General features: G+C 43.1%; 1 protein-coding gene across 8 annotated transcripts in view; it reads left to right on the plus strand.

Moving 5' to 3' along the window:
- The first annotated feature begins 1,122 nt into the window (after nt 1–1,122).
- Nucleotides 1,123–19,915, plus strand: part of HIVEP2 (HIVEP zinc finger 2) — a 193,004-nt gene continuing 174,211 nt past the window's right edge. For 3 of the 8 annotated variants that reach the window (XM_067701902.1, XM_067701900.1, XM_067701903.1), the window contains exon 1: nt 1,123–1,520. The gene's annotated coding sequence lies outside the window, so the exon portion shown is untranslated. Of the gene's footprint in view, nt 1,521–1,829; nt 1,971–2,319; nt 2,368–19,915 lie in introns of those variants that run through there. The other 5 variants (XM_067701897.1, XM_067701896.1, XM_067701898.1 and 2 more) reach the window with 3 other exon arrangements.

Below are 19,915 nucleotides of genomic sequence, written 5' to 3' on the forward strand. Positions count from 1 at the left end.
CTCGGCCCCGCGGCCCCTCACCGCGGTCCGGCCGCCGCGGCCTCCCGGGAACCTCCCCCAAGGGTGCACACGAGTCCACACAGGCAGGCTAGCGGCTCGAGGGAGCCCCGGTGTCCCCCGGGTGTCGCCGGGCCGGGGAGGAAGGCCAGCGCCCCGGCCCCACTCGCCTGGGATTCCCCCGCCCCCTGGCCCCGCTCTCCCCGCTCTGGGTGTGATTTCACTCGCGTCCCTTCGGAGGAAGGGAAGCGCGCAGGCTGGAGGCGGCTGCTCGCCCCAGGTCCCAGCGCGGCCCACCAGGAAACCGGCAGCTGCTCCCCGCGCCGCTGCCCAAGCCGATTTGAATACCCCGGCGAGGGCGGGCCGCGTTCCCCGAACTGGGTGCGCCCAGGGAGCCCTGAAGAGTGACCCCGGGGAAGGCAATGGGGGCATTTCGAGCGCGTGAAAAGTTCGTGCTTCCGCAGGGGCAAGGGAAGGGCTACTAAAACACTTTGCAAAGCTCCAGAAATGCAGCCAGGAGCTACAGTCTGATTTTGTTTTTCTTGACCGATAGCATAAATGTGAGTAGAGGCGGGGGCGAGGGAGAGGAAAGGGATCAGAGGTACCCGGACAAAATCATAAAGACAATACTAATTATTCTATAATTCCGTGTGTCTTCAAGACAGGGAACTATCATCTGGGGAATAGGGAAGATGGGGGTGGGGGGAGGAGGTTTCCACATCCCTAAAGGAAATTCTCAGGCTCCTAAAGACGCCCAAGGTTTTTTTTTTTTTTGCAAGACAAGTAGAGACCGGCTCTCCGGGGAGATCCCCGACCGGAGCGAGCGGGAGCGCGGCCGCGATCTTCCCGCCCGGAGCGGCCTTGGCAGGGCCTGGCCCTACCCTCCCGGTCGCCTCCCTCCCCAGTCTCCCCGCACGCCGCTCAACCCTCTCAGTTCGCCGGCTCCAGACTGGTTTTTCTGGTTCAGCCTCCCTCCCTGGGACGCGCTGGGGGATCCGATGACGTCGCTGGCTGAGTCTCTCCCTCTTCCTCCCTCCCTCCCTCCCTCCCTCCCTCCGCCTCTCCCCCCGCCCGCCCTCGCCGCGCACTCCTCCTAGTAACTTCTGTTCGGGGAGGCGCTGCCAGGAATAACCCGGTGCGTCCACAGACCGGGAGGGGAGGCGGCCGCTGCGGCTCCCGCACGCAGACTACTGCGGCCCGGGCCTCGCGGCTCCCTCCTGAGCCCGGTGGCCCCTGCCCCGGGCCCATCTCCGTACCGTGTCAGAAAAATAAATAAAGGGAAGAGGAGCCTGGGCAGGCGGTCGGGATCGCTTCCCTCCCTCCGCGCCCGCCCTCCCTCTGTCCTTAAGGAAATGCTACCAGACACCCCCCACCAGACACGCTCAGCCTTGGCGAGGAGCGGCCGCCGCGGCAGCGAGAACAAGGGCACCAGGGGGGTTTCCTCCCCCTCCTCCTCTCCCTCCTCTTCCTCCTCCTCCTCACCGTCCTCCTCCTCCTCCTTCTTCTCAGCGGTGACTTTCCAGGTGAGCGGCCGCCGCTGCTGCTGCGAGGATCCCCCTCGCCCGCTTGGGCTCGGGCCGCCGCGTCGCGCCCTCCTCCCGCCCCTGTCACCCGGCGGCGGCCGGGAGCTGACAGCCGTCCGAGGGGCTCGCGGCCCGGAGGCTGGCGGCCGGCGGGAGGTGGGCTGGAGGTGAGGGGGTGGAGAGGAGGCGAGCGGGGCGCCGCCGAGCGCTGTCTCTCCCCGCCGGAGGAGGGTCTCCACAGGAACATCTTCGGTGACTGTGGCACAAGTCTTGGCCAAGTTGTGTCCTGGACGTTGAAGCTCCCGGGAGCCCGGAGCAACTTGGAGGGTCTCCCGGCCAGTTAACCATATTCCTGCACGTCTCGACTTTGGGGTGCTGGGTGCAGCCTTGGGGTGCGTGGACAGACCATTCGGGCGAGCAGAGCGGCGGGAATCTAGGTTCCTCGGCTCGGTAAGTGGCCTCGGCGCGGTGTTTTTCCTGTCTCCTTTAGCATTAGGAGCTCGTTTCACTTTACACGAAATCGCCTCCGCCGGACCCCACGGCCCCTCCCGCCGCGCGCCCCCGGCTTCGGGCGGGCGTCCAGAGGGTGAGGGTCGGAGGGGGCGGGGATGGGGGAGACCTCGGGAGGGGGGTCCGGCGCGTTGGGAAATGCGGGGAATACCCTGGCCGAGGAGCTATGCAGATGAGGGGACGCTGCTTTGCGTAAGGTCCTGGGTGGGGGGAGGAGGGGGGCGGCGCGGGAGCGCTGGAGGCAGGAATGTGCCTGGTTACTAATGAGGGACGTGCACCGGCGTGCACCGCCGGGCCACCGCTGCGGCTGCCGCGGCCGCCGGCCGCCAGTCTTCAGGTAGCGGGGGAGGGGGCCGCGCGGCGCTGGCCGGGGGCGGGCGGCCGGGCGGCGCGAGGGCCGGGCCGCCGGCCTGCGGCCCAGCGTGCGCAGCGCAGGAGCCGGCTGTTGGCATTTCGGCGACTCCTTTCTCCTCGCGAGCGAGGAAGGAAGGAAGGAACGAGAGAAGGAAGGAAGCGAGGAAGGAGGGGACTGACTCGATGGAAGGTTCAGGCGGAGGCGACCTCGGCTTGCGGGTGCACCGGCCACAGAACGGCTCCCCGCGCGGCGGGCTGCCCGGGGGCGCGCGGAGACGGGTGGGGGCGGTTTGCATGCGTGTTCCTCTGTGCGTCTGCCCGGGGACCGGGAAGGGACATGTGTGTTTGGGCTGTGCACTGTGGGGAGCTGGGTCTGCGCCTTTATGTCTGTTCCCTGAAGTGGGTGGAACGTTGGCCCGTTCCGGGAATGTTCCATGACGTGGTGCAGCCACAGGAAGGGGGTTAACGAGGGGCTCTCTGCCGCGGCGGCTCTGCCGGCTGCTATCAAAGCAGATGTGCTGCCGCTGCTCCTCCTCCTCTCTCACCTCCCTTCACCCCTCCCCCCGCCTTTCCATTCTGAGCGTCTGGTACTGGTAGGGGTGAGACAGGAAAACACTGCTGGGCGGGGGGTGGGGGTGGGGATGGGGGTGGGGATGTGTGTGTGGTGTCTGTCGTATTTGGTGGGGGAGACTCCAGATCTGGTCTGCCAGCCCAGCTGTTATCACAGATCGGTGCGCTTTTTACGCATGTGCCTCCCGTGTCCTGTCCCTCTTACATAACACATCCAGTGCAGCAGAGGACACGAGAAAATGGGACCCCAGCCCTCCAAGCCCAAACTGGGTGAGGGGATAGAAGGTCAGGAAGTGTCCCTCGGTGTTGTCCTTCAGGGACGTGGCTCCAGTGGGGGAAAAGGAGGGGGGAAGGAGGGTTTTCTTCAAGTGGCTCTTCTCTTGTCTGACTTGAAAGCATCTAAGTAAAAAGGACCGCAGGAACTAGTCCTCTCTAATGGGAAAGCTTTTACATGCTACGCCGAAGAAAAGTGGGTACTTTAACCTCGGGAGTGCAGAGAAGAGAGAGGGTCCTTAATAAAGGCACTCGGAGGAGATGGGCAATAATACGTGCGGGGTAGGGGGCAGTGGGGATGGCTTTGAGGGGACCGGAGGATTCCCCTGATAACAGATAGGTTTCGCTGGAGGGTTTAGGACACCTGTAATGGTTTAGAATTCGCACAGGAAGCGGAGTGTGCAACTGACATTGCAAAAGCCTTACTCTCTGCACAGTTACTTAGGCCTAAAATGAACATAAAAAGGCTCGTTTCCGGTACTTTCATTATAGTGGAAAATTTGAACTGATTTTTCTCCTTCCTTTTTTTTTTGCCATTTTAAAAATAATTCAGTCTACTTCCAAATTAATATTGGTACCCTCCCCCATCCCCAAAGGCTAGACCTGGGTAAGTCACAAGAGAACTGTGTTTTTCTAGCATGCTCAGAGCCCTAGTCAAGGGCTATTGATTTTTCTCTTCAGTACAGTTGTTTCTTCTGTAGTGCATAATCAAGCCCAGAAATTACTTGAAATATTAATAAGATACATTTTAATTAAATTTGCAATGATCTGTCCTCCTAGAAAAAGGCAGTTTAACTTTATTAGAAACATTTCCTCTAGTGATATAGTAATATTTGGTGATATTTGTCCTTGAGGAAATCAAGTTTAAAAAAATATGTGCATATATATTATGTGTAGTATATATTATATATATTATATTCATATCACATATATATATCAGAATTTGCAAATGTCCTGTGCTTTTTCACCTTATAAGAGTGCCAAAGCAAAATTTTAACCAAGAAATTGTGTAATGAGTAGATTGGTTTTGATTTTTAGGACATAGGCCAAATAGTTTATCAAGACAGAAATGCCCTCCACGTGAGTAAAATGCATATCATTTTCATTATTCAGACAAAATTCCTGTGGAACACCAAGAAGTCATGGTACCAGATGAAAACTGTGCATTTTCATTTTGAGGTGAATGGGATTTACCAACATCACCTTAATGATAGTGTGCTTCAAGTGTCATAATCCTTTTGACCACTAGGTTTGAAATGCAGTACATTTCTTATATACAGAAAAATGTTATATTACAATGGTGAATCTTTTGAAACTTGTCTGAGTTTCTTGCTTTGAACATAGGTCAGGTATAAAACAAAATCTGCTTGTTGGCGACTATATTTCTGTGATGGTGATTGTATTTTATGTGGTTGGCTTTATTAGAGACTGCTTTTATTTATGTAAGGGTATTTATGATTAAACTGATGTGAGATTGATTTGGGGACAATGTTGAGAATGGTAATATATTAATGATATTACAAATTAAGATATAAGTGATTTTTAACTGGTTAGATCCTTGTGGAGGTCTTTGGAAAAATACCATTAGAATAGATAAAACATGTCTATATTTCTCTTAAACATGGAATGTAAAAGTGAATTTACTATGTGTATATTATCACATAATGAAATCATGCTATTTGACTACATTGAAAGATTAGCCGGAAGAATCTTTTGATTGATCAGGCTCCGTTTACATGAGATGTGTTTACAAATGTTCTTGTTACTATGAAACCAAAACAGAGACTACGTGTATGCAGGTGTTCCTTGTGGAATAATGGTACATGTGTCTGCTTGAGCTTTTGGCCCTTTGTCACTGTTCAAAAAATTAGGCTGAATCTTTTACGCTGATTCAGTCTAAAATGAAGAATCTTTAAGAATTTACCAGTTTTGTTTTTTGAAGCAGGACTTATTTCAACAAGCAGCAACAACAAATAACATGTACTCTATCTGTGTTGGTTTTAGATTTTTGAGTTATCAGTAATTAGCTGAAATTAATCAGAAAGCTTCAACATACGGAAAGTAGCTTTAAAGACTTATAGAAAATGTTATTTGGCGTGGAAAGTGTAATCCATTAAGATAGGGGATAATTTAATACCTGATGTGGTAATTATTATAATAAGGGGAATGTGGCTAAGATCAACTGGGTAGATGGTGGTGGATCAAACTAATCACCTATGTCTATCACAAATAAACACTGTTTTCATGTTTGGTTCATAGTCAACATCAATGGAACTCTCTGTAGGTCTATGCAGTAGACCTGTAGGTGGAGAAATGGTTTGCAATTTAAATCTCCACCTGACAATTACAATTTAAATCTCCACCTGACAATTACAGTGATATGCTTCTGGTTAATGTATTTATATATGAATTCATTGTGAATCCATATTTTGGCTAAAACTTGGTAGTATTGCACCTTTTTAAGTGATATTATAAAAAGGAGCAGAGGCGGTTTTCTAACTCAACTCAGTGGACTTCAGATTTCATAAGGAACTTCAGACCATGTGTGTGGCTTTGCTGTAACCACAGGGGCAGAGCCTTCATTAATCTTGAGTAAAACTATAGTGAATGTTCCAGTGAGTCTTCTCAAAGTTTGAAGTTGTGGGTGAACACAGAAGATGGAGGGAAAATGGGAAAACTTTATGAAAACAAGATTGTGCTTATTTGAAGCAAATTTTGTAAGTGATGTAATTTTCTGTTCCTGATATTTGATCACAATCAAAAGCATTGCTTTCTATATACTATTTATGGCAACTCTAACAAAAAGGAGGTTATAAATCAGTATTTGTAGCTATGAGATGGCTCTAAATAATTTGGAAAAAATATTTCAGCATTTTGTCTATTCCTGTGGAGCAACACCCAGGTCTTTGTTTACAAGGAGAGGACACAGCTTACTTGGTCTGTGCAATCTTTGGTTTCTCTGAGGTGGATCATGGCTACTAGCATGAAGTTAGATATAGGACTATACCGTCTTAAACACTGCATTTCGAATAGAATCAGAACTGCTTGATATTTTGTGTCACTATTGTCCTGGGCCAAATAATGTGCTGCTAATCTTGACGTATAGTCCCATTACCCATCATGTGGGGTATTAACTGTGATGTGTGATCTATCCCACAAGTGTCCATAATGTTAGATTTCCTAACAGTTACAAATTTGGAGTCTGACCATTTGACATATTTGAAGAAAGTGCTTTGGAGAGAAACGATGGAAATGATGTTTGTGTGCCTTAAGACAATTCTGGGCAGAAAGCAGGTAGGGTTTGACCTACCCCTTCGGTCACAAGATGGCTGGATGTAAGGTCAGGAAGTACTCAGGGATGTCCAGCATTTTTGACTTGTCACTTCTAATCTTAGCCCTTTCTTCAGAGTATTATGACAGGTGCCCTCGTTGTCTTGATCAATGCAATTTATTTGTCCATTCATTCAACCAGTATTTACTATGGGTCAGGCCTTGTGCTAGACACCAAAGGTATAATGATGACCCAGACCAGAAAAAGAGCTTGTAATCTAGTGGGGCTGACAGATAGTAATCATGAGGTTTGTTATAAGTACTATGGAAGAAATGTAAAGGAGTGTATAACAAGGGGTCTACCACCCCTGTCTGGGAGTGAGGAAGAGGTCTCTCTGAGGAGGTGATGTTTGGGCTGAGACTGCAGGATAAATAAGAGAAGAAAAAGGTAGGTGGGGAGAGGGAGCAAATTGTACAAAGAAGAAACGATGCAAATGCGCTGAGGCTGGGGGATATACAGTGTTTTGAGGAGTTGAAAGCAAGCCAGTGGGGCTGGAGGGCACATAACAAGAGAGGTAATGCAAGGTGAGGCCAGAGCATGTGGGCATGTTGACCACATGAATCATTATCTAACTTGGCATAAATGGAGACTGTCCTTGGCACATCAGGGCAGGTGATGACCCTACTCTTAGCCATGTTAGAGACTGATCATTGGAGAGGGAATTTGGGGGGCAGGGCCTAGAAGCTGGAGGAGGCTTATGTATAGCATGTGTCTTTTCACAATGCTTCCACATAAATGACCTCCCTGGAAATTTGTTATGATTTTATGTGCTGACATTAGTTTGAGGGGTTTAGTTGTATAATTATTTGCAGATAATTTTTTTTAGGAATAAATAATTTGTTTTAAAAAGTAATTATTTGGGGCTCCAGTTAACCAAATTGGCCAGCATCATTGATTCAGTTAATGAATAACTGCAAATTCAAAAGTCTCTCCAAGGTCACTGTGTGAAGTAACCGATTAGTCTTTAGAGCCCTGCATGAGCTGGATCCCTATGATTCTAAATAGCTACTAAAACAGTCAATTCCCCAGATAATTTGTCTACATTTTTGCAAATATCAGAAAGTTTAGAGAAATTTGGATGTGATTTTTTTTACTTTCCATATGATGAGGAATCAGTGTAATACATACAAAAGAGTATGAAGGCAAAGAATAGAAAAAAAGAGGTTCTTGAAATACAGCATTCCTTTATGCAGCCTTGGACTAATATTCCATTTTGTCAGCTGTATCATTTAACTATTTTCTCCCTGTTTTAAAATTTATATAATGTAGAAAATTCTATTTAGGTGGCAGAAAGGGTATGTAGTAATCCCAAGCCTGAGCTGTGGAGTCATACTGGGCGTCAGAATGAGTAACTGACAGAATAAAAGGACAAAGATCCCTGACCGCAAGAATTTTACAGTCTAGAGAAGGCGTATGGCTTCTAAGTAAATTTTATTAAAACTTACTAGTGATTTTATTTGAACTAATTACAGAGTCACAGAAAGTTATAAAAGTACTACAGACATAGGTCCTATGTACTCTTCACTTGGTTTTTTTCCCAGTGGCTGCCTTCTAGAATGAGAGTATTATACCAAAGCAAAGAAACTGATATTGTTATATGGCATGTGTATACTCCTATGTCTTGTTACCACAGGTATAGATTCAGGTAGCTACCCTGCTATCAAGAAACAGAACTAAAAGATGTTCCTTGTGCTGCCTTGAGGAGGTGTGGATATAGATCATACCCATCTCCTTTCTCCCCACCATCCCTAAATCTAGACAATAATTAATTTGTTCTCCATCTGTGTAATTTCTTCACATTAATAATGTTAAATAAATGGAATCATATAGCTACAGCAAAAAAACAAACAAACAAAAAACCCAAAAAACAAGTGAATGCAGTGTATAAATGAAGGCATATTTTTTTCCAACAAGAAAGATTAGAAAATCTTTATGGGAAGATGTGATTTTTTTGATTGGGGGCCTTTGAAAGTTGAGTAGAATTTCAGTGAGCAAAAAGGGAAGGGAGAGGGGCTTCCCTGGTGGCGCAGTGGTTGAGAGTCGGCCTGCCGATGCAGTGGACGCGGGTTCGTGCCCCGGTCCGGGAGGATCCCACATGCCGCGGAGCGGCTGGGCCCGTGAGCCATGGCCGCTGAGCCTGCGCGTCCGGAGCCTGTGCTCCGCAACGGGAGAGGCCACAACAGTGAGAGGCCCACGTACCGCAAAAATAAAAAAAAAGGGAAGGGAGGGCCCCAGCATAATTTGATCTGGAGTCGTGGGGAATAGTTAAAGTTACGGGAGGGAAAGAACAAGGTGAGCCTGGGAGGGCATATTGGTTCCAGATCCTGTGAGGCTGTATAGCCCTCCTAAGAAAGCTGGATTTCACTTAAGGTTTTTGAGCAGAAGAGTGTTGCTATAATATGTATGTTTTAGAAAGATTATAAGGGTATAGGGGATACTGCAACTAAGACCCGGCGCAGCCAAATAAATAAATAAATAATTTTAAAAAAGGGTATGTGAGTTGGATATCTTGGTAGCTAAGAGGCAGTAAAATTCCTGTAACGCCCAAAAGAGAAGTAACTACTCTCTTACTTCTACTTGGTAGTAGATTGATACTATTGCCTAGCAATAGGAATTCTTTCATCCTGTTAATGGACATATTTAAAGCACCTTATAAAATAGTAACAAGAGTGATTAAAATATTTTGATAAACATGGCCAAATAGATATGGCAGATTGTCACTCTGAACGAAATTTTAAGTACAGTGCTGCATTACAAGTACAGTGCTACTACAAAACTTTTTACTCCAGAAAACACTCATAAATATAATAGTGAAAGCTGACCATCAAACACCAACTTATAAAAATGGTTATACTTAGAATTACAAGGTATTTGTGTTTTTAGGTATAAATATTTAAGAAATGAAGAGATGATTCATTTCATGGTTCATTAGAATGCTGCTTTTTATTTGATACCCAATTGTACCTAACACACGACAATACTGGACAGATAGCCTACTGCAGTGGATTTGAAAAGCAGTGTTTTTTTGACAAAGATTTATTTGGTGGTTTCGTTTTCTCTGAAAAAGAAAGCAGGAGCTCACTGAAGCTCTTATTATTTGCATTGTGGCAGATTCACTTAATTTCAGAAGCTTAACAAATAGATGGGACTTTTGAAACTAGGCAGTAGGTAAATGTAGACACAGCCTCATTTGTATTTGCTTGGGGATCTGTAGGCATGCATGTGTGTATGGGCACGTGTGTGCACATGAACACACACATATACTCATCTTAGAAAAGCATATGTATTCCGTGAGAAAGAAAATTTTGATACGTAAAATACAGCATAGTAATTCTCATCCTCATAGTCGCAGGGAGTATTTCTTTTAAAATGGAGATTAGGTCTAATTCCATAAAAAGAAGATGATAGGAAAGGTAATTTAAATTGGAAGCAGCTTTGTTCACTAAAATGCTACATTCATTTGAAACAGATTTTATTTCTTTTGGAAGCCAGACAACTAGTTTAATAGTGTACATATGAAACACTAATTGGGCTTGTTAATTGGATGCAATTAAACTGAGGTTATTTTATACTGCTTAATTGTCTGACAGTGACATGCGTTGCCATGCCTGTGTAATGTGAGGCAAAAATGGGGGGGGTATAGTGGGAGTGGGGGGCGGAGGACGTAAGGCCTAGTTGTGTCTTTGCAATTAACTTTCCGTCAAAACTTGGAAACAGGTCGTTTTAAACTCTCTGGACTTGACTTGGAAATGGAAAGGATGGGAACAGATGGCCTCTAGAGCCTCTTCCAACTCATATTTTATCAGTTTATAAATTCTACTTTGTAGTTATAGAGAATGCAGTGTCATTATATTCAGTGATTATGGTATTACAAGGATGAACTAAACACTTAAAAAAATCACCACAGTGCCAATTTAGCAAATCCGTTAGAAGGAAAGGAATTTAGGCTTGAAGAGCACTTAGTCTGTGCAGGCTTCAGACCAGGCACTCTCCAGTAACAAACCCGAGAAGGTTTGTTGCCATATTCATGGTTACACTTAAGGAAAGGGAGACTCAGAAAAGTTAAGTGGTTTTTGCAAGGACACTCTGATAGTTGGTGGTGAAGCAGGATTTGAACTCAGGGCCATTTGGTTCCAGAAACGTTTGGTCTTTTCACCATTCCATGCAGCATAAGCAATTGTTTACACATCAAAATTATTTCAAAAATTAAAAAAATCATCAACGATTTTATCCCTTAGCACAATGTTCTCCACAACAGTTTATGCACATCTGCCAGTGGGAAACGCAGGTAGCCCTAGGGGTTAAGAGCCTGGTTTGAAGTCACACAGAACTGGGTGAATTCCAGCTCCATGACCAGCTGGGGGAATTTATGAAGGTCGGTTACCTTTCCGAGGTTACAAAATGAGGATGATAGTATCTGTTTAAGGGCCATTGTGAAATTTTTATGAGAATGTGTATACCAATCTCAATGAGCACACAGTAAACATTTGATACCTGGTAGCTATGATTACTATTAAGAAAAGGTGAGATCAAAAGAAATGACAATAAAAGACTTACATTTGATTGAAATGGTTTAAGAAATGAAGTCAGAAGGCACTTGTTTTTCAATAGTTAACAAATGCAAATAGCAATTAATGTTCGGGGTGTTTTTCCTTTAGCTCAGCCAGTGCTACACTAGTGAAGTGAACTAAATTCTCTGGTTCTCTGTGGATCATCCTTCTGGAGTTTTTGGTCTAAAAATAGGCTTTGAGGCTGGAATTACCCAACTTGAACTTCTACGTAAATTGCAAGAGCCAGAGAATCAGTATTTACCCCTGGGGCCTTGGGCTTTCTTAGGAGACCAGCTAAACTGTTCATGGGACTGCTGACTTTTATTGTTTGTTTTTTTAAACATCTTTATTGGAGTATAATTGCTTTACAATGGTGTGTTAGTTTCTGCTTTATAACAAAGTGGATCAGCTATACATACACATATGTCCCCATATCTGTTCCCTCTTGCATCTCCCTCCCTCCCTATCCCACCCCTCTAGGTGGTCACAAAGCACCAGCTGATCTCCCTGTGCTATGCGGCTGCTTCCCACTAGCTATCGATTTTACATTTGGTAGTGTATATGGGGGACTGCTGACTTTTAAACAAACACTTATTAATTCAACAAAAACTTATTAAGCACCTACTCTGGAAAAAGTGCTATTCTAGATACTGGGGATTCATCAGTGAACAAAATAGTGAAAAAAAAAATTCCCTGTCCTCATGGCGTTTACATTCTAGTGGACTAATTTAGAAACTTTTTATGGCATATTCAGCCACTGTACTACTTTCTAGTGTTTTTAGGAATTTCTACTTTTTAATTGGGTCTCTCAACCCAAATAACAGTTATAGAAGCATTGCAAAATCTTACTAAATCAATAATGAAAATATCCCATTTATTATATATATATATATTTTTTTCTTAGTAAGGTAGTTTTTGAAGAGGTACTGTTTTTATATGACTAAATATTATAGCATTAGTTTTTCTGGTTTTTTGTATTTTGGCTGTGCCGCACGGCTTGTGGGATCTTAGTTCCCCTATCAAGAATTGAACCTGGGCCCTCAGCAGTGAGAGCACGGAGTCCTAACCACTGGACTGCCAGGGAATTCCCCATAGCATTAATTTTTTTTAAAAAGTTCCTCTTTATGGTTCAGCATTTCCCCTCTTCATACCTGTAGAATCAGGTCCTGGCTATTTTTTTATGGGGAGGAAAAAAAGATGGTTTACAAATGACACATATTGTAAAATGCATTGCTAAGCTTGCTAAAGTGAAGCGATGACCACAAATTATATTTGGAATGTATATTTTTAATCTTATTTAAATGAATTTTTCAGTTTTTAACTGATAATTTTTGTTATAAAATTTCTAGTGGGTTAGGATGGTTTACACTTCTACAAAAGTGTGGTAAACACAGTGCGTGGTATGCAGTAGGCACACAATAGATGTTTGGTGAATGCTTAAAGTCATAATTCTCAAGAAGCTTACTGTCTACATGGTGAGAAAAGACATTTGACCCAGTGTAAGAGAAGGGGTCATCAGAACCACACAGGGCATGAAGTCCTGCTCTCCCACACACCCAGTCCATCAGTCTGCTCACCCTTAACTGCTTCTTCGGTTTTGTAAAGAAGTTCTCCAGGAAACAGCTGCCTCACCGATCCACGCTGCGATCACAGACACTTCTTGAAGCCATAGTCAGCGCCTCCTTGGGCTCTGCACTTCCCGTTTTGTTTTTATAGCCAGGGCACAGATGGAGTCATCTTGAGGTATTTTTTTCCTACAGTTGGACAGAGAAGTTTAGAGTTGATCTGGGATTCTTCTGTACAGGACAGTTTTCTTTGGATGTCTTTTGTTCAGGGTGCTCTGAAAAGGAAAGCAGTGTGAGGATGGTCATTGCTCAGGAGGGTGGGGTGTGAGGAAGAGTTGTTTCTTGGTGGGCCTGCTTGGATGAATTAGCAGAAAAGAGAGAGTACTGTATATATTCCTTTCCTCCTTTGAAGACGCTTGCCCTATGGAGGCAGAGAAAAATGAAGAAGCAAAGGCTGGGGGTGAATCTTTTCCTCTCATTTGAAGCTAGTGATGAAATCTGGCGTTGCAACTCAGTAGTGGCCCATGGGACAATCCTGATGGCTGGCCCTGAGACTTTATGGACAGGTCATGGGAAGTTCAGCTTCTCATTATGCAAGGAACAATTATCAAACTTTATTCTTCTTTTTTCTCCTGATGCTTACATTTTGAATAATCCCCATTTCTCTAAGCAAGGGAAAAATCCAGAGTTAGAAACATTGAATTAATTCTCTTTGGGAGAAATAGAGATTTTGGGGGGTAAAATGGGGATTTCAAATATCTCTTGTGCCCGCATCGAGAGGATGTGCTCATCAGCGCCCACGCCAGGGGTGCAGAGGACACCAGAATGGCTGATGGGAAACCCTGATCCCCACTAGTCTATTGCTTGCCTCATTATTGATTTTCAGAATGATTCAGGCCAAGTGACTGTACCTCTGTTATATTTCACTGTTTCTTCATCTGTAAAAAATGAAGCATTGTTTATAGCACTGCCCTGCCTCCTGGGAACAGAGCAGGGTAACAGGAGAGAACTGGAACTATTTTTAGGATGTGAAGCAACACTGAGTTTTGAGAATAATTCAATTGTTGAAAAAAATCTGATGCACAGCAATACATTTGTGACAAGGGTTAGTAGAGTGTTCTTGAGATAATTGACTGCTACTGATGCAGTTTATCACAGGCATATGTAACTGTTTTCAGAAAGATCATGGTCAGTAGCTCCATAGCTTGCTGTAATATCCCAGATGCATCTAAATTTTGCGTAGGTCACTAATGCACATGTGTAAAAATTTCGAGATAGTTATACCCATGTGAAGCAAAAGAAAAGGAATCCAAAGACATTTGTTTTTGAATTTGTAATCTGTTTACTTCTTCAGATGACCTCAGTAATATTTACGATGAACTTGTTGCCCAAATTTAATCAAGTATAGCTTTTAAAATGGGCCAAGTGGCTGAGAATATTCAAAATGACCTTTAAAAATAAATCACCTGACAGTGTAGAATATAGCAAATAATGGGATGCTGTGTGGAGATTAGATTTTTAAATGGATAAACTCCAAATTCGTTCGGTCATCAGTTGACTTTTGTCCATGTTTGGTGAGAATTTACTAATGTTAAACCTAATAGTGTCTGAAAATAGGTATGATGGATATTAATAGCTGATCTGGAAAAAATTTTACATTCTAGCTAATAATCTCAGGAACTTATATTGTGAAGCCATTGTCCTCATAATTTGTCTTTCTTTTCCTATATTCTTTTGGGTTATATAGAATGGGAACAATGAGAAGTAAATAGAAGACATTTTGAAATTAATAACAAAGTTTTCCTGGCTTTGAAGCTTGCTGTGATTATTGTAACCTTTCTTATAGCTGTAAAAGCAGTCAGTGTCTAACAGTATATTTAACATTTGTCATCTCCTTTAAGCCAACTGGTTTTGGTTTAAGTTTCATAAAAAATTTTTATAATATGCCACAAAATTGTGTAAATCAGACTACTGTTCTTATGTCTGACATGTAAGTATTTCTGAAAAATGAGGCAATGAGACGGGTAGGCATGGGGAAATGGGATTTTGAGACTCTTTTGGAATATGCAAGTGGCCTCCGTCCTTATTCAATGGAACCTCTCCTTGTGCTTTTTTCCAGACAGGTCAGATCTTGGTTTTGAACAGGCTGCATCTTCAGTATCAGTTTAGTGTTTTGTGGGAAATTTTACCTCTTCCTGTCACTCTGATACAATGTGTGGTACTGCAGTGATGACTTATTTAGGGCATCCCTTAAAGTGCCTAATTTGAATTATGCTGGTTAATTTCCTTAAGGGTAGGATCTGATGTATTGATTTGCCAAGTGGTGACAGGACACTTTGCAATGTGAAGTCTTTCATAGCATTTCAGGATTAGAGAAAACCATCATTAAATCCCCAACTGAGCAAGTAGAAATCACTCAGGACAAATCACCAAGGACTGCCTGCCTTTGGTCTCTGCTTACACACCTCTTCCTTTCTTAGGGAGGCCTTTTCCACTCTTGGACACTTCAATTTATCAGCAGTTGAGCCCTCTGCCGCTATCCAGAGCAAGTTTGCTTATCAACTTGCATGACAATCTTACCATTATTTAAAGATAGCGATCATGTTCACCATAAGTATTCTTTTCTCCAGGCTAAATATCCCTAACTCCTTCAGCTAGACCTCTTATTATGTAGTTTTCATTTTTATTTTATTAATTTCTTTAGGGATCAGGCTATTCATTTCTGGAATTTACTCCAGGCTATTTTTTTTTTATGAATCCTCAAAAAGAATTACTTATCTTCAGTTACTCTTCAGAATATATCCTCTTGCCAACTGGCTTAGAAACGTTTTACAGAAAAGGCCTAGACATGTTTGCTGAGACTTACAACTGGAACAGAGCAGGAATGTCTAATAATATAATATAAACCTATTTTAACATATATAATTTTGGAGGTCCTGGCACGTGTAAGATATATGGGAATATGAAATAAAGTATAAATAGAGTATAAAATATAAAGAAGAGTGTTTCACTATTCTCATCATCAAAACTTTTTTTTAATAAACTAAACTTAAATAATAATTAAGGCGAGCTTGGTCAGTGAAGGCAGGTTATAAGCAGAGGGGTTTTTAACAAGCGGTTCCCTTACCTGCTGTTCTTTAAGACAAGCTCAACAATTTCTGGTAATCACCAGTTTCTCTTAACCCTACGGGGCACGGTTTCAAACTGTTTACACCTGTGAGACTATCACTACAATCAAGATAGTGAACATAATCCTCACTGCCAGAAGCTTTCTTCTGCCCCTGTGTGTCATCATCAAAACTTTGACAATTTACTATATTGAGGGAAAGAACTATGCAAAGGAAGCCATAATTAAAAGAAGCAGGTTAAGTACCACAAGGGAGGCATGTATGAAGTATTAAGGTGCAAAATCACCCTTGGCTGGGGATATCCAGAGAGGCTACCTGGGAGGAGACGCTTTAGATAGGCCTTGATGTTGACAGGCACCAACCTGGGAAAGTGCCAAGAGTGTTTTCAGAAAAGCATCTGATTTGAGGGCAGCACAAAATGCATATTAAGTGAATGTTGGTGAAAAAGTTAGAAAGGTTGGGGTATGTTGTCTGAGGGCTTGTATTTCAGCCTAAAGAGTTTGTACCTAAAATGGTAAGTAGTGGTGGGCATACGTACTGTAACACACGGAGAGTCTGGTTCCCGATTTGGGCAGTTCCATACAAACACAGTTAAATGAAACAGATGAAAGACGTGTATGTGAAAACTTCTATGCAGAAAATCCTACTGCATTTATAAATAGTTTGAAGTATGTGTATTTTGCATAGGAGACATATTGGCTTTGAATTAGCATATTATTATCGCAGTCTTGGTCCCAGGAGCCCAGAAATCTCGAGTATAATGACTTTAATCATAAAAATAAAGCAAATATATTGCTGGTGGACACGCTGTTATTCACACCTGTACCAGTTATTCAAACCTGTGCCAGTTATTCGAACCTTTTCTACTTCCCACTTTTTGGCCATAGAAATGACATGCCATACTGATACTAAGTTTAGCTCAAATGGTTACCACTTTAATATAAATTAACCTTTTCTTCAATTTATGTTTTCTGTTAATTGAAAGTGCAGATATAGAATGTTGGGAGGTACGTCCATGCAGGTGTATTACTTTTTATTTTATTTTTATTTTTTTGGCGGTACGCAGGCCTCTCACTGTTGTGGCCTCTCCCGTTGCGGAGCACAGGCTCCGGACGCACAGCCTCAGCGGCCATGGCTCACGGGCCCAGCCGCTCCGCGGCATGTGGGATCTTCCCGGACCTGGGCACAAACCCGTGTCCCCTGCATCGGCAGGCGGACTCTCAACCACTGCGCCACCAGGGAAGCCCCAGGTGTATTACTTTTAAGAATATTATCTAGACAGTACCTGCATGGGTTTTGTTGCATCTTAATCACAGTTTGGAGAAATATTCTTAATTTAGATCTAGCTTGTCTTTAGTGTCCATGAGAAAACTCTCTTCTTTTAATTTGCCTGCACAGATTGCTTATTAATCCACATAATGAATAGGAAAGAAGGTGGGTACCTAGATGGGGGCATATTTCATAGAACAAGTGGCACTGTATGTAGAAGTGATGTATCAGACAATAACTGAAAGTTAATAACTATATGTTACTGAAACAAAGGTTATCATTTTCTGAGTGGGCACTCTGACTGTGGAATCCTTGTAACCACTATGGAAAGTAGCTTATTTTAGATTTAACTCTAGTCACACTTTTAGTCTCTGAGGAAGTACACAGGATTTTGTGAGGAACTAGGAGAGAATAAAAAACTACGGTGTCGGGCTTCCCTGGTGGTGCAGTGGTTGAGAGTCCACCTGCCGATGCAGGGGACGTGGGTTCGTGCCCCGGTCCGGGAAGATCCCACATGCCGCGGAGCGGCTGGGCCCATGAGCCATGGCCGCTGAGCCTGCGCGTCCGGAGCCTGTGCTCTGCAACGGGAGAGGCCACAACAGTGAGAGGCCCCCGTACCGCAAGAAAACAAACAAACAAACCAAAAAACCTACGGTGTCGTAATAAAAGAATTTGTCCAGTTCACTAATTTTTGATCTCACTTTAGTTCATGTGGGAGCCCTGATGTCCCAATAATGTGCTTGATGATAGGCCATGGGGGCACTTAAACTATTATTTAGACTTTATCGAGGGCCAATTCTGAAATATTAAATGTAGACGGAGGCTGGAAAAGGAAGGGTGTTCTTAAGCATTTGAGTGCTGCATAAATATATTTCCATTTGAAGAAGACACTAACTTTTACGGAGAGCCTGAGGGTATGAGGTGATGATTCCTCCTCTTGCTGTCGTCTAGAGAGAGTGAACCACCTGTAGGTTCTTGGACTGTCTTAGTGCTGTCCTTTGTATGGTTATACAGTCTTGAAGAGATCAAGGCACTAGTCATTTGTGCTGAAGGCCACTTAATAAAGAGAAGGTTATAATTCGGGGGGTGATTTGTAAGAAAAAATCATGGGGCTTGGAGATACGGAAGTAGAAAAATGGTCTTACTGGAACCAGATTGTGAAGCATGTAGGCAGGTAGGTTTTTCAGGAAAGGTTTATTCATTTGTGTGTGTGTGTGTGTGTATGTATGTGTGTGTTTAAAAAGAGGTTCTCCCTTTATTCCTGTACTTTCCTGTTCACTCAGTGAGCTGTCCTCTCCATTGGACTATGCTTCAGATATTTCATTTTGAGCCGGGCTGTGACCTGGGAAAGTTCTGGCTCTAGAGGAACAATGCAGTCCTACAGTGTGTAATGAAATAGGATGTGACCTGAGAAAGAAGAGCGTCCTGATGATTTTGTTACTGCGTTTTTTGGGAGCCAGTTTTCTGGGAAAACAACAAATGACTGGCAGTTGTCCATTTGAGAAGAAGAAAGACTCAATATTGGATATTATGAGAGAAGGATAAAAACTTAGGCTGCCTGTATATTTTTAGAGATGCTAGCTTGTGAGACAAGTCAGTCTTTCACAGTCAAGTTACATCAAAGACTAGTCAGAGTCTAAGAAAATGTGGAACCTCTTGTAGCAAACTGGGATCTCAAGAAACATGGAGACCCAAACAATTACTGCAGTAACTCACTATTACTCTCATCTCGTCACTACACATCTAAGGGAAACCAATCCTGAATGAAATAATGAGTTTTAAAAGAATTAACTTGGGAAAATTCAAGTCTCAATCCTTTTCATTGAATGAAGTGATAATACATTTTATTAAGTTGGATTTGTTCACTCTCATAACATACTTCAAAGCACAAAATTGGAACATTTAAAAAATTTTTTCTGGCAGTTGCTAAAGAGAAAGTCTAAAATATGCTATCCTGCAAAACATCCTTTTATCCTCACAGTCTACTTGTTCTCTTTCATGATATAAAAGAGATGCATTTGAAAATAGCACCAGGAACCTAAAGAATTCATACTTTATTATTATGGTTTATATTTTCAATTATATGTTTATTCACAAGTTGATTTATTTTATTGCTGTCATACTGGTCTTCATATAAGTCTATACTAAATTTATGGTAATACTGATTTCCTTTAGTATGTAATTAGGATTATAAAATAGGGTGATTTTTAGTCGTCCTTCTTTTGTTCTTTCCAAGTGTCATCATCAGCAATTAAGTATAAACCAGAGAGCATGAACTTTGAATAAAATCTTCAGTGAGCTTAGACAGTATTTGGGCAGTTACTTGCAGCTTGTGGAGTGTTCATTATATACCATTGACAGATGATTGAAAGAGTAAGTAAAAATATGTTCTAATCAAAAACACAAGAATCACTGCAGTGATTTAATGGATAAAAGGATGATTGATATGAGGAGAAAAAAGACACAAAAAAGTTGATGTGAGATCACCCAGGAGACAGACAACCACAGCAGTATTTCCTAGGATCGAACACATTCGGAAACACTTTTACAATGGAGAATCCTTTGATACAACTTGGGAAGCCTAGGGAAGTTGTTTAAAAGTTGCTGTATTCAAACTAAGTAAATAACAGTTTGATTATTTCCCAGGCCTCTCCCAGCACTCATATCACAGAGGCGCTGGCTACCAAGCTAGCCTAAGAACATCTTATGTAGTACAGAAGGGGTGGTTTTAGTTTGGAGTTAGGAGTATGGAAATAGGAAGGGTTTGCTATTCCTTTTCAAAAAGATTGGAAGGAGCCCATCTGAGGTCCGTACATCTATGCTAGTCCTGTGTTCTCTGAGCCAA

Source organism: Pseudorca crassidens, chromosome 13, assembly GCF_039906515.1.
Source record: "Pseudorca crassidens isolate mPseCra1 chromosome 13, mPseCra1.hap1, whole genome shotgun sequence".
Classification (NCBI taxonomy): domain Eukaryota; kingdom Metazoa; phylum Chordata; class Mammalia; order Artiodactyla; family Delphinidae; genus Pseudorca; species Pseudorca crassidens.